Consider the following 15,619-nt stretch of genomic DNA (forward strand, 5'->3'; position numbering starts at 1 on the left):
AACTCAAGTTAATGAGCCATCCGGTCAAGGGATTTACAATAGAAGACTTGGTAGGATCTACTCGGTTAAGGGATTTCAAACTGTTGTAATGATTAGGGAACAACAGGGCAAATGATTTGATCACAACACTTCCTTGCTTGCTAGTACAGATCTTTTTCAGCACAATTCTGCTACACACATGCAGACACTTCAATCTAGTTCGTCAACAACTTGTTCTCAAATCACTGACACAAAATCTCTTCTCCAACTAGCCCTAAATACACTTTTCAGTTAGGTCGGCTACATAACCCTAACTACATTCAAAATACAATGAATTTACATTACAGATCATTACAACAAATTTCTAGACAATTTCCATAGTTGAATGATCACTGCACATCACCGCACATTGATTTGATAAGCAATCAAACCCTTGTCACATTCTACTAAGCACTCTGTTGTTTCCCAAGAAATCCGATCTTTGTACATGCTCAAACACCATTTTATCATTACACACGGTTTCTGACACGTCATCACTAAGTTATGATCATGATAAGATCCACGACCAAACCTTAAATCATTATCGGTTAAAGATTTGTTACCGGTATACATTCTTCTTCATAGAGTTCACAACAGTCAATCATAACTCACTCAATATACCAAATCTGCTGATGCGGTTGCAATCACAAACTCATGCCAATGTCATAAACATATGTTCGAAACCACAACATCTAACTCTTCACCGATCGTTCGTACTAGTCACTTGATCATCGCTTTGTTCTTGTTTACCGGTTTACAATAACTTAGCAGTTTTAATGTCTAACACATTCCTCTATCGGTTAGGTTATACCGGTAGGCCTAGATGACTTAGATGACTCAACAAACATGGTTGCCAACAATGACAACACAAATAAAGTCATCAAACAACTTACAACTATATCATCATCATCTAGCCAACAATCTCCATCAACTTTACAAGTTATGCCAACAATAACTTTACCGGTCATCTTCTCATCTCATCATCATCTCCATATGCCAACAATCTCCCCATCATTATCTTCATCAGTTATGCCAACAAATGGCTCGTTGTATGTTGGAGAATAGAAATGTTCCAAAGATGTTTTGGGTTGAGGCAGTGTATGCTATTGTGTACCTTCTTAACCAATCTCCCACATAGGTCATCAAGAAGATGACCCTAGAGGAAGCTTGGTCTAGGTGGAAACCAAAAATCAGCCATCTCAAGGTTTTTGGTTTGATCGCATACCTTTGGATTCTAGATGCTAAGAGGGCCAAATTGGATTCCAAAAGTCAAAACTTGACGCTTATAGGATATAGTGACAATCATAAGGCCTATCAACTAATTGATGTGGACACTGATCGTCTTAGTACAGATGTTGTATTTGATGAAAAAGGTGGGCCCTTTCAGCTCTCTTCTTCGATCAAGAGTCCTAAAGATCAGCCTCTGTTGGCTAAAGATTTGGGTGTTAGGCTTCCATTAGCTCCACCTGAAGGGAGAAATTCTAACGATTCCAAACTTGTGGAATCTCCTAGGCATGAATCTATAGTAGTAGATTTCCCTCAGTTTAACATAGGTCAACATCCAAATGATTTCATTTCAAGTAGCCGAATTCATGATGATCATCCTGATTTGAAAGAAGATGTTTCTACTCTACGGTCTAAGTGGTGGGAAAAGCCCATTGGTGATGTTTAGGATAATGAACTAGTTGAGGGTAGATTATCCAGAGGCAAGAGCAAGCAGAGTACAATGAACTTTTCTCTTATGGCCAACATTCAAAATGTGGTAAACGTGAATGGGAAAAGGGTATGGAATCTGGACATCATAGTCTTTTGAAGAACAAACTTGGGTTATGTCAGATCTTCCACCAGGGAAGAAACCCATTGGCTACAAATGGGTGTACAAGGTCAAGTACGAAGCTGATGGAACTCTTGATAAATACAAAGCTCGGTTGGTGGCTAAAGGATTCTCGTAGAGAGAAGGCATTGACTATGAGGAGACCTTTGCTTCTACAACAAAGATGAGCATCATCCAACTTGTTCTAGCTATTGCAGCTTAGTTTGGCTGGAAAGTCCATCAAATGGACGTGAAGAGTGCCTTCCTCAATGGAGATTTGGAGGAAGAGGTCTACATGCGAGAGTCTCAATGTTTCAAGGTTGCAAGCAAAGAGCACTAGGTATGCAGACTGGTAAAGGCTCTTTATGGCCTAAAGCATGCCCCAAGGCATGGTACATAAAAATTGACAAATATTTGGATGCATAGGGCTTTTAGAGGAGTCCTTTAGATCCCAATTTATATATCAAGAGCACTAGTAGTCACATCATTCTTCTTGTCATCTATGGGCATGATATCATCTTTACTAGTTGCGAGGCACAATTTCTTGAGCAAATCAAATTGTATTTGTGTCAGGTGTTTGATATGATAGATTTGGGCCTTCTACATTATTGTCTAGGTGTAGAAGTTTGGCAGACGGGTGGCAGTAATTTCATTTCTCAATCTAAATATGCTAGGAGTTTGCTCGACAAGTTCAAGATGATGAATTGCAAAATCGTATCTACGCCTATGGAAAAAGGGTTGTAACTTTCAGCCAAATGAGACTCACCAATGGTTAATAAGTCATCTTTCTGGCAACTGGCTGGCAGCCTCATCTATCTTACTGCCACTAGAACTAATCTAAGTTGTGTTGTGAGTTACATCTTTCATTTCATGACTGCCCCTAAAGTTGAATAATGGGTTGCAGCAAAGCGAGTATTGAGATATGTGAAAAACACACCTAACTTTGGTATTTTGTATAGCAGAAGAAAGATCTTTGGCTGATTGGTTTCACAAATTTAGATTGGGCAGGTTTTGTTGATGAAAGAAAGTCTACTTCTACGTATGCTTTCAGTCTTGGTATGGGTGTAGTCACATGGATCAGTAAGAAGCAGTAGGTAGTAGCTCTTTCCTTGACAAAAGTAGAGTATCGCGAAACTGTTAAAGCAACATATGAGGCAATATGGCTCAAAGGACGCTTTTTGACTTGAATAATGTCTCAAGTAGGGCCTCTGGCCTTGTTTTGTGATAATCAAGGGGTGCTAAAGCTTGCCAAGAATCCAGTCTTTCACGAGCGTACAAAGCATGTAGAGCTCCATTGTCACTTCATACGACAAAATGTTGAAAATGGATCAGTGATGTTGCAATATGTTCCAACTGAGAATCATACTGCAAACATTCTTACCAAGTCCTTGAGTCTGGGCCAACTTGGTGTAGCTAGTAGAGTGACCATTAAGGGAGGGTATTAAATCTATATTGTTATATTTAGCTTGCAGTGGTCATTTTAGTTGTTTAGTTTGTTTTAGTAACTTTTTTTTTATTTCTTGTTCTCAATCGTTTCTGTTTAAGAAACATCATGTGTAATCTCTACTTAAGGAGTCTTTCGCTCCTTTGTAATTCATTGGTTATCATTTGAAAATGTGGGGTCCTATGTAGGGTTTTGGGCAAACAAAAGTTTTGTTTTCTTAAATTTTTATGTATATTTATTTACTTGATTTATTTTATTTTTCATTTCTTTGTGAAAAGGTCTGGGTGATGGAGGGCAACACATTGGCAAACACAATATCATAAATAAAACTTTTTGAAACTTATGGAATAAATTCAAACAGACATAGGTTGGCAAGGTTCACATCACTTAGGGAAAAACTGTCTAGGGCAAGCAAAACTTGCATTACAGGATAAAATGGGAAGTGGGTTTGAGTCAATGCAAAGTAATACAGAAGAGTAATAAAACAGAGGTTTTCTCAGGTTAAAAATAAAATTTTAAGAAAATTGGCCGATAGGAAGAAAGCTACTGAAAAATTTCAGAAAATCAAGATTGTGTTGCAAAGTTTGGAGATAAATGGGAATGGAGGCCAAGGGAAATAGAAGAATCTTTTAGCCCCACATCAATTCCTCATACATGGTCACCAAACATATATGTTCAAAAGCTACTAAGTGTCAAAAGTAGGGTGAAGGAGCTATTGAATTTCAAGGGAAGGTTGGAAAGTTTGGAAACTGGGGAAAAAGGAAACAGCTGCAAGCTTTGAGTCTCATTACAACGAATTAATCTCTAGAAGAGCATGACAAAGTTTTAAAGGAACAGGCAGCAATACCATAAGAAACAATAAGAGCAGGGAAACATGAGCTTCAAATCATTAAACGAGCTTGGGGACTCATGCAAGAACCCACAAAAACAGTCATAGACATGACAAATCTGAAGGGTACAAGAGATCAAATGCAAATACCACACCGAGCAAATACTCCTGGCATAAATATGAAAGAAACTATCACAGCTAACTTTTTTAAATGCAACAAAATTAGGAGCGCAGGTTGTGAAAGGGCCAAAAGATAAGACATTGGAAGCAAACACAAAGTACCACAAATCACAAGAGAAAACAAAGCAAGGAATGAGAGGGATAAAAAGTTTAATTATTAGGGTAGTGAGAGATTATGGAGAAATTGAAAACACACTCAATCTTACCAATGACTTTCTTAGAGACAAGTTATAATGGTAATGGGAAATTTATCATGTGAGGAGAGTGGGAAAGATAAAGGAAGAAAGTAATAGACCTATGAAAGTTGTCATGATGGCAGGAAACAACTTTTAAGAAAAAGAGGTCTCTTGAAAGGTTCCCATTTCTTCCAAAACAAGGACCTAACACCAATGCAAGAAGAGGCCTGAAGGGGAGAATTGTATAAAGTAAGAGCAGCAAGGAATGAGGGCAAATGGGTGTGTTTACAAAATGGTAAAGCTATTAGTACAAGTTCCATGCCTTAAAACACCACAGGATAGCAGGGAGGCAATAAAGAAAGGGCAGCAGAATTAGGGCAAGCAAGAGAGGAATCAAAGCATGCATGGCTAAAGTGAGGTGAGGTTGCTAACTGAGTCATCGACTGCAAGTTAAATAGCAGTTAGGCCTAATCCAGGAGCACCTAGACTTGGTGTGTTGGAATTATAGAGTGTGCTCTTGGAGTAGGGGTCCTTGCTTAGGGCCTTTTGCAGATGGAAAGGACATAATGTCTCTCATGGAAACACGAGTACAATGGTTGCAAGAATCCTTTATTTGAAGGTTATATGAAATTGGCAATTTGGAATGAAGCAACAAGAAATGGCAAAGGATATGGAGGTATCATGGTATTAGTAAGCAAAAACTTGGGCACGAACATTTTGTTGGAAAGAATTGGGACAAATAAGCAATATATCTGGGTTAGAATAACAGAAAACAGAAGGCACATCAGAACTGTAACTTGCTATTTTGGTCCACAAACTTCAAAAACCTACAAAAAATAGAGGGTTAGATTGAAAGGACCGTTTTGCAGCCTTAAAAAAAGATATATTAGTGTACTCTCTATATGGGGAAGTCATTCTTATTGGCGATTTCAATGCTAGGACTGCAAATGAGAAATCCAAACATTTGAGGAACAAGGAGAATAACAATCCTTTATGGTTGAAGCAACTGGAAAACTATTAGTGAACCAGATATTTAGAAGATAGTGGGGCTACTAATTATTTTGGTGAAGAATCACTAACCTCATTTGGCACATATGGCTTGCTTGTATGTAATGGTATGGTTAGGTGGAAGAAATCTGGTAATTTCACATGTAAAAGCTATAGTGGTGTGAGTTTTGTTGATGTTGTCATTTTCTCACAAAGCTTGATCGGCAGGATAACAAAGATAACAATAGAAGCTTTTCCTGTGGAGCTAAAATCAGTTCACAGCCCATTTTGTACTAATCTGCTTTGGCCAAAAACTAATCAACGTTTGATAGTAGATCAACATAATCATCACACTTGGTAAAAGGAAATGTATTACTAACCCAAGGTAACCGCTTTACCTTCATAGAAGCTTTGAAACAAATAATGCAAAATAAGGAAAAGTGTAAGAAGGGATTCATAACCCATGAATCACAAGCATGATTGAAGAGATTCTTGAAAGATGCTATCAGCAAAATTTAGGAAAAAGAAAACAAGTTCTTTTCTAGAAAATGCTTGGTTTGATGACAGTGTTCCACGGGAACGTGCCCCCCCCCCCCCCTTTTTGGCCGTGTCTCGGAGACGGGGGGACGGGAACGCGACGTCCCCTGCCGTCCCGCCACCACCACCCTAGCGCCACCAGAGACGGGGAGATGGCCCCGTGTCTCCGTGTCTCCAAACTGGTAGTCTCCTCGTCCTTCAAGAGACGTGCAGACGCCTCTCGAAGGACGGGGAGACGCCCAGACGTCTCCCATCGCCCCCAAGTATATGCAATGTTTAAAAATTAAAATTAAAATTTAAAAAAAAAAGTGACTTTTTTGGGGGCTAAGGGGCATTGCTGCCCCTTGACCCCAACTTGGGGGCGCTGCCCCCAAACCCTCGTTTTCCAAAGCCGATTCTAAATGAAACGTGTAGATAAACAATAAAACTCAGCAACCATAACCATAAGCAACTCTAAAATATGCTGTGTAAATGTACATAACAGTGGACTGTTATCAGACAATAGTATGCAGAGAGTGCTGTAGGAATATTGTGCACAGGATCACGTACCAGAGTGTCTTAACATCTTAAACACTGATATGACAAAGAATTTTTTATTTGCTGTGAGTTCAATCTGCTTTCTTTTTTGTTTTCCTCCTTCAGTCTCATTCGTGCCTTTGTTTGAGTATGGAGACAGCCTGTAACTTCATAACAGTTCTGATCTGATCTGATCGATGGTGATGTCACTAATTGCTTTTGATTTCTTTCCTTTATATCTCTCAGTTCTAGGGAGGGGTCACACCTCTCCATCATATATGCCCTTTGGCAAGAGACACACCCTTTCACAATTAGCACCCTTTGAAAGAGTGCAACTCTTCATTATATCTGCCTTTGAAAGGGACACAACCTTTCACAGTCAGATCTGCACTTCTTATATTAATCAGATCTGCACTTCTGATTCCCAAAATTAGCCCCTCTCAAATGAGGATCTCTTCTCCCTTTTATATCCCATGTTTGAGGGAGTTGCAACTTTTCATTCCATGTCTTTTGACCATTCATAAACTTAATTAAATTTTAATTATATTTAATTATATTCTTTTATATTTTAATTTTAATTTAATTTAATTTTTATTCATTTGAATTTCAATTTTATTATTATTATTATTATTATTTACCATTAAATGATTAAATTCTATTTCAAAGTGGGGACATTACATCTGAACACTCAATACAAGACCAAATATACCACTGAACATCTGCAACAACTTTATATAACTTACTGTAACATCAATGTTAGCACAACCTCAACTAGGTACCAATCAAACTCAACAACAACACCAAGTAGCACATATTGACATCATACATCTCTGATCATCTTCCACAACAAACTCAACTGAGACACCAATTTCTGATTCCCTTAATGAATAGTACAAAATAGAGAAACCTTCCTATACTTGCATTTCCGACTTTCTTAATCAACAATACAAAATAGAGAAACCTTCATATTCTTGCATGATAACATTATAACAGCTCACCTGTCACCAATTGTCACCAACAGTAGTTTGCATGACACAAGACTATATCCAGACTAGACGACATCCAGACCAACAAGTTTGACATCAATGACGACATAACTCAGATTTCCTACACTGCCTTTGATGCTTCCTTAATCTCTACAAAGAAATCACCTGATTGCTTGTCCTAACTCGATGATTGTCCCTTCTTTGGCACTTTGGAAATGGCTTTTGTTTCTTTTTGCAAAGTTAGGAATGAACCTTTTAACTTTTTTTTTCATCCAAAGAATGATTGGATTGCCTCAACTATTGGATCTGTTATCATCCCCTTAGATACAATTTGTCTAAGGAACATTACTTAATCTATGCCAAATAATGCATTTCTATTGATCTTGAAAGTGCCATTATGGTGGATGTTCCTCTTCTTGCTTTTGGCACTCCTTAGTGTGTTGATTTTGATAATGTTGATCCTAATGCAACTTTGAAGTGCCTCGCAGTTGGAGTTTTTGACTCTTGGATTGTGGTCTATAGGAGGTGTGGTTTCCCTACACTTGGTTCCAACTTCATAAGTCAAGAGATTACAGATGTGTTTCTATGGTTTCATTTGATGTAAAGAGTTATTAGCTTTGCTAATTTGTATGTTGTTGTTTTTCATGTTGTGGAATTGTTGTTCCATTGTTTGTTCTAGCAACATTGTTGTAGTTATGGCCTCTGAGTGATGCTTATCTCATTTTTAAGTAGCTTTGTAAAAGGGTTGGGGCTCTTTGAAATAGCCGTTTTAGTTAATAAAATAAAAGCATTATATATATGTTTATTTATATTTATTTCTAGTATGGAGGAATTCGCACTAGCCTAGACCCATATAGCAGGCCCAAATTTCTTGGCCCCTGTAACCTCTAGCCATGAGTTTCCTCTACTCATGTGGTGGTTGGAGTTAGGGATTTGAACCTATGACCACAATCAATATCTTTAAAAGATCATAAAATCTACAAAGTACATATCCCTTGTTGTAAATCTCTGCATCTTCATAGTCAAAGCCACAATCAAGGATTATCTTGTTTCATACATTGGACAACCTGATTAGTATACAAGGATTGCCATAGGCAAAGTTGGCATGTTACAATCATTGTAGCGCTGAATACAAGTTAAGTCATAGTTGGCAAGAAATTTAAATTTTCATAATGCATAAATGTATCATAATGCTCTGCACAGACAACTCATAGAACAATTCCATCTATTAATATCCTAGCTAAGGTCAAACTAGAACATAATTATTTACCTTTTTGCATAGCTGTTCCTCTTTGTGAATGAGCTTGACAACAAAACATTCAATCTTGATGACTTCAAGAAAACTTAAAAATTCCTCACTTGAATATTCACACCAGTCACTAAGACACAAGAAAATATCATGGCTACATCATCATCGAAGACCTATCTTGGACACTTATGCATAACTTGTTGAGATGTTGGGATGAGTAATGTAGACTCCTTTGAGCCATAGACTTATATTTTTAGTTTTGATGCCATGGATTTCATATTCCATGAGTCTTGTATACATTTGACAATATTTATATATCTAGATGTGTCATTTCCTTCAGGTAAAATTTGCATTTTTACTTATGTGATCAATATATACTTTGTGTATGTGATCAAAGTAGCTTCTATTTAATGAGGTTATTGTGTCTTTAAAGTTTATTTGTTAAAGGGTGCATGAAACATGTTTTAAATCCATAAAAATATCTAAATTTCTTGATTTTTTCAATTCGTCGTGTCTTTGCTAAGTCTACGTCGAGTCTGGGCATTGAGTCTGAGTTAAAAATCAGCTTGTCGAGTCTAGATTGAGTCCAATAACACTGCTTCCAATGCTCATGAAAAATTGCATTCCTTTATCCTTTGTAACTTAATTGGATATTTGGAGATTTAAGGCAATAAATTTGTAGAGATTGGTAAGCTCAACATGCTTATCTTCCAAAATTTGACCATCTCGCAGATTAGAGAATTGGCAGAACTACCTTCTAGAAGATTAGGGTGAAGGAGAGGGATTAGAGACTTTCAAAGAAGAATCAGAGGTTAGTTGAGAGTCAATAGGTAGAAGTTTGACATTAATCGACAAAGGCAAATTGTAGAGGGAGAGGAGTGAAAGGTCTACAATAGATGTGCAATGTTGAAGATAGGGAGAGAACATATGAAGACAATGTGGGAGAAAAATGGATGAACAGGAGGGATGCTTGTAGCGAGAGAAAGACCAAGTAGTGCTATAACTTAGCATAAGGGCAACATGGAACCATCCAAATGGTAGAGAAGGAAATTGTAAGCCAACCATAGAGCATTAAAATAGTCTTATGATGTTGGATAACAAAGGAGTAGGAAAAGACTATGCTTGGGATTTGCCACAACCAAATAAATAATTGAAATGTTGTCTCTAGAGGAGGAAAGGATAAGGCAACATGCAGGGGAAGAATGGAGACTTGAAGTTGCCAAAATAAGATAGGAATTGAGAGAGAAAGAAATAGAAACAAACATGTTAAAGAAAAAAATAGACTGTGTGTTGATGTGCGTTTTGCGACCATGCACAACACAAAATAAAGTTTCCCAACGGCTACCTTATCCCCTCTTGATCAAAATCAAATGTATGCTAAGATTGTAGGAAGACCATACATTGACTCCAAGGTTCCAACTGCGTACTAGCGACTTTATGTGGATATAGGCTCGTTTGGCTTGATGTTTGTTGGTAATCCAAGGGGGCTTACGTTTGGATCATTCTTTCACTTCTTTATTGTGGCTGGAACTTCATCATCGGATATAGCAGTTTTGTGATGCTTATACTTCGAATGAATTGAACTGGAATGAACTAAAATTAAAGGGGAAAGGGTTAGAAGGATCTAAATCTACTCCTAAGGGCAGTGATATCAATAGATAATGCTCTAATGGACGAATTCCAAATAAACCAAGTTCTACTTCGCCAACTACAACTCCACAAGAACTAGTGCAATCTTTCGAGGATGTTGAAGGATTTTCACATCGAGAAAGTGCATTTGAATACCCAAATCAGCGCAATCCGAACGACTTTCCACATTCTAACTTAGCACAAATTTAGTGGCTCAGGCTAACTTTACACTGCAACTTATAATCAACAAGATGCAAAAAGTATGAACTGTGGAAATTCATCAAACACCGTTACATTCTCCATTGAAATCAAAGCACTACTCTACTTCTACTCTAAGTGAGGAAGTTGAAACCATTGAAGTTTTGAAAAGTAACTTAAGCGAACTCCATTAGAGAACAATGCATCACTGTTATTATCTCAAAAACTTATCACAACAATTTCACACAAATCTCCCTGCTTACAAATGAAGGGGTCACCCCCTTAAATAGGCTTCCAACCATGTTTACATGCAAACCCTAATTAGGGTTCGACCCAAAAGATCCCACACACATGATGCAACAAGGTGGGAATAAACATTAAATGACCATCATGCCCACTTACAATAAATTCCTGCTTGCTAAAAATGGCATCCACTGTGCATTAAATACACCATTATCTATCAAGTTAGCCCATAATGTCATAAATGCTCCATCATCTCCAAAATCAGCTACATGCAATAAATGCTCCGTTATGCAAAGTTTGCCCAATAGGCAAAAGATGCTTCATTATTACATTAAATATGACGACTGCCATGCGTTTTGCCGCCACTTGGTCAACTATTCCATCAATAGTAAATGTGCCATCACGCCACCATGCATTCAATAGATTATACATGCAAGTGGACCCCGTTGTCATAGGAACTATAATTTTTTGGGTTGTGCTTCATTAATACGGAATATTCTCTTTGCATGTCGCCAACTCATCTTTTGGAAGAATCTTTCTATTCTGGGCTCACAAAGGACATTTTGGAAGATTTTCTTGCCTTGGAAAAATTTTAACAATCTTTTCCACTTTTGAAGGACTCTTGTACGCCTAGAAATTCGAGGAGAGAGAAAATCTTTCTAGAGAGATTTAGTCCTTAAGGACAAATTATGTGCACACTTCGTCCTAAAGGAAGATTTTCTTGACCACTGATCATTTTCCATGTTAAAGGAATTTTGTCAACCAGAGTCCTGGAGAGAGAAAATCCTCTAACTTTAGCCAATTTTCTTCGTGCCTTGAAATTCTTCACCTTGGGTGCATTTCTTCCTTAAGGAAGGAATTTTTTTTGAAATTTTGAAATTTTTCTCCCAAATCAAGGTTCTGTATTTTCTACTTGTCTTGAAGCACATTTGCTAGGAAGTGGAGGAATTCTGAAAATTAGGCTTTTCTTCCTTGATGTCATTTTGGAGCCCATTCCTTTCCTAGAGCACATTTTCTCCATGGTGAAGGAATTTTGATGTGGAGGAAATATTCCTCCTTAGCCTCATTTTGGTGCCCAATCTTGAACTTGATTCTACTTTACTCTCGAGGAAGGAATTTCTTCAATCCCTAGCCAAATTTAACATTTTCCAAGAATTTTGTCCTAAAGGAAGGAATTTCCAACACTTGGTCAATTTTTCACTTTCTTGGAATTTTGTCCTGAAGGAAGGAATTTCCAACACTTAGTCAATTTTTCACTTTTTCCAGGAATTTTGTCGTGAAGGAAGGATTTCTAACATAGTCAGTTTTTCACTTTTTCCAAGAATTTTGTCCTGAAAGAAGGAATTTCTAACACTTGTCAATTTTTCACTTTCCAAGAATTCTGTCTCGAAGGAAGGAATTTCCAACACTTAGTCAATTTTTCACTTTTCCAAGAATTCTATCTTGAAGGAAGGAATTTCCAACACTTAGTCAATTTTCTTTTGCTCATTTCCAGATCAGGATGCTATACTTAGAATTGAAGTGGATTTTCTCTGCCTTGGAAGATTTCCAATGCTTTCCACTTCTGGAATCTATCCAGACTTAGCTATTTCTTGCTCAAAAGCTTGCTTTTTCAGAGTTTATGGATTTAGACAAGTATTTAGGAATGCTCAGTCTTCAATGTCAGGACCCCTGCCTGTGAAGATCCTGCCAAAAATAGACTTACTAAGAATAGTATGTATTTCAAAATGTCAAAATTAGGGCAAATCGAGGCAAGACGACACTTACTAAAAATAGATATTGCTAAAAATATAAGTTTAATTTTTGGCAAAATAAAGACATTCTGGGAGGCAATGAAATCCCTAAAAGATGGGAACTTTCTAAAAATAGAAAGTTGCTTAGAATTGGCTCAAATTTCATTGGTAGCTTCCTTGAAGGGTCTTGATTCCAATGCAATGTTTAGTTTTTCTAAAACCCTAAGGAAAAGACCTCAAATCTAGTCTGAAAGGTAAAACCTCAAAATGGACCAAACGAGTTCTAGACTTAGCTGAATTTGTTCAAATGACTTGCAGACTTGATCAAATTCACCTAAAACACTTCCAAATTGAGGAGACTGAAGATATTGTTGCAAAAAGACCCAGAGAAACACAACCAAAAGACCAAGACAATCTAAAAAGTAGGGGGTCCCCATTTGCAATGGGACGATGTGTGAAAACGTCACAACACTATGCAGATGGAAAAGTGAAAAGCATTAAAGTGGTAAGGAACACAAGAATAGCAGCTAGAGAGGAGAAGGCCTTGAAGCAAGGAGTTCAAACCCCATAAGGGAAGCGGAAAGGATGGGGAGCAAGGATAAACAACTGAAAAGCACTAGATGAAAGGGATAACCATTTGGACAGAGATAGAGAAAAATCAGATTGTCCCATTCTTGTAATGTCATTTTCTATCTTCCATAGCATAGTTCAAAAAATTGCAGACTTGCCACGGACTCACGAGTTGTTGGGAGCTGCGCCAAGGACTCGCGAGGCGAGTCCATTTGAAAGACTTGTGAGTCTTTTGCAAGGACTCGCGCAAGTCTTTTGCACGGACTTGCGAGTCTTTCGATCGACTCACACGACCCAGAAAAAACGTCATGCAACCTTTAAAAGTGAGTTTTTATTTTTATTTTTTTGCCTTCATTTGGTGTAATTGAGGGAGTGAAATATCTCATGAAGGGTTTTTTTGCCAATTGAGAAATAACACCCGATGCCTATATAAAATAATAAAAGTATTTTTGGCCTCGCAGTGTGCTGCCCCTCGACCCCGCCCTGTATCGCCACAAAGAGCGCTGCCCCTTGACCCCAAATTGGGGGAGCTGCCCCCAAACCTCTGTCGAAAAATATAGGGGGAAATTGCGTTGATGGAAGTAGTGAAAATTTAACCTCCGAGTCTGATTAGGCTCCATATAACAACATAATTAGCATTGAAGAAATCTGGGTATTTAGATTTAGTATTTCAAATTTCAAATATTGCGCGTTTGTAGATCATATGACATGTGTAATGTTTCAATTATGGCTCCTATGTTCTCTAAATGCATTAATTTCTTTATGTTTTTTTGCAAAACTACGGTTTTATTTTTTGCCGAGTCCTTGCCGAGTCTTTCGTGAATCTTTGCCGAGTCTGAGTCCAAGTCCAAATTTTTGGTTTGCCGAGTCTGTGGCGAGTCCGAGTTTTTGAACTTTGTTCCATCGGATATTGTGTAGATCCTTTAAATGGCCCAAATCCAATATACTATTACTGTCGCCAATGAACTATTGGAAACTAGCCAAAAGATGAGTTTTTCAACTAATCTGCAACTTTATTTTCCTTTCGCTTGTTCTGTGGATAAGGTCACATTTTTCTGAATCTTTGGACAAAGGATTTTTCCTTGAACAAGAGAGTTTGAAGCTGCCACTTGAAGGTGTTGCCCTTCAACATGCTTTTAACCATAATTTTAAAATTTGGCAAGCACTTACCTAATGCATGAGTACTTGTGAATTATTTTTGTAGTTGAGTAAACTACACATTAACTAACTTGGCCAAGTTTTGCCAAGTAAACTGGTTGAAAGACTCAAGTTTGTCAAATAGTTTGCAGCTTTATTGATTATTCCTTTGCCTTCTTGTGTGAATAAGGTAACATTCTTCAAATTGCCAAACAAGGGATTTTGCCTATGATAGGAGATTTTGAAACCACTAGTTGAAGATATTTGAAGATATTTCTTGTTTCATACCTTTGGCTTTTACCATAGTTTCAAAACTTGTTGAGTACTCAGCTAGTTCTGTAAATTGCACATTAACTTGCATAGTTGAATCTTGATTAGTGTTTGGTGAGTTTTGCCAAGTATTCAGTGAGATTTTGCTAAATCTTGGTGAGTCTTGTTGAGTTTTGGCGAGTACTCTGAAGTTTCAAGGAGCTAATGATTTAAGTATATTTTTTAATTTCCCACGTTTTGCTGAATTGCCATTCCGGATTCAAAATTGGGTTTCCAGAGATTTGACAAATCACAACTTTTAGAACTATGCCTTAAACAATGATTCCAGAATCATATTTATTTTTATTTTATTTATAATTATTTAAATAGTACTTATTCTTTTTTGTTAATTTTATGATAAATTAATTATAAGTATTTTAAAATTGTTAATATTATTTTTCATTACATTTTATGCTCCTATATTTTTTGATAATTTTTTTTTCAATTTACTAACTTATATTTTGTATTAGAGATTGTCTTTGATTTTTCTTAAATTTATTATTTATCTTCTTGTTTAAATTAAAATAATAAAAAACAGAATTCATATAGATCTTATTTGAAGTGATCACAATTTCTTATGCAATTTCTATGGCTTGACAAACTTGTTCCAATTTTTCCCTCTCCAAACTTGAACATGAACGTGTATGTTGTGATTTGGATTGTGTGCCCGTGTGTTGAGTGGCTCTCTTTGCTGTCTTATTGTTTCCGTTTCATAATTTTTTGTCTGCATATCTTGTGTTCTTTTCTTTTTATGTATTCTTTCTGTTTTTTTTCTGTTGTAGGTATGTGACTATGCAGATTAGAGCACTTTACAGAGGATATACATGGAAAATGTTTATAATTCTATATTATATTCCTATCTTGAAATGGCCTAATGCCTGAGCTCCTATTCATAGAATGTCGGATACTAAGTCAAGACTGAAACATATTATAATAGTACCCAGGACAGAAAGACTGGTGTTACAGGATAAAATGTTGTAATTTAAAAAGGCCATTAGTTTGCTTTGTGCAGGGAAATGTCTATGATGCTTTCTTTAAAGCTTGAAAAAGATTTCTCTGCAAGAT

At 37.0% G+C, this 15,619-nt stretch overlaps 1 protein-coding gene across 2 annotated transcripts in view; it reads left to right on the top strand.

Moving 5' to 3' along the window:
- The window catches only part of LOC131048568 (uncharacterized), a 180,503-nt gene that overhangs the window by 155,714 nt on the left and 9,170 nt on the right, over positions 1 to 15,619 (top strand). The gene's annotated exons all lie outside the window — the stretch shown is intronic.

This window comes from Cryptomeria japonica, chromosome 3 (genome assembly GCF_030272615.1).
Source record: "Cryptomeria japonica chromosome 3, Sugi_1.0, whole genome shotgun sequence".
Lineage (NCBI taxonomy): Eukaryota > Viridiplantae > Streptophyta > Pinopsida > Cupressales > Cupressaceae > Cryptomeria > Cryptomeria japonica.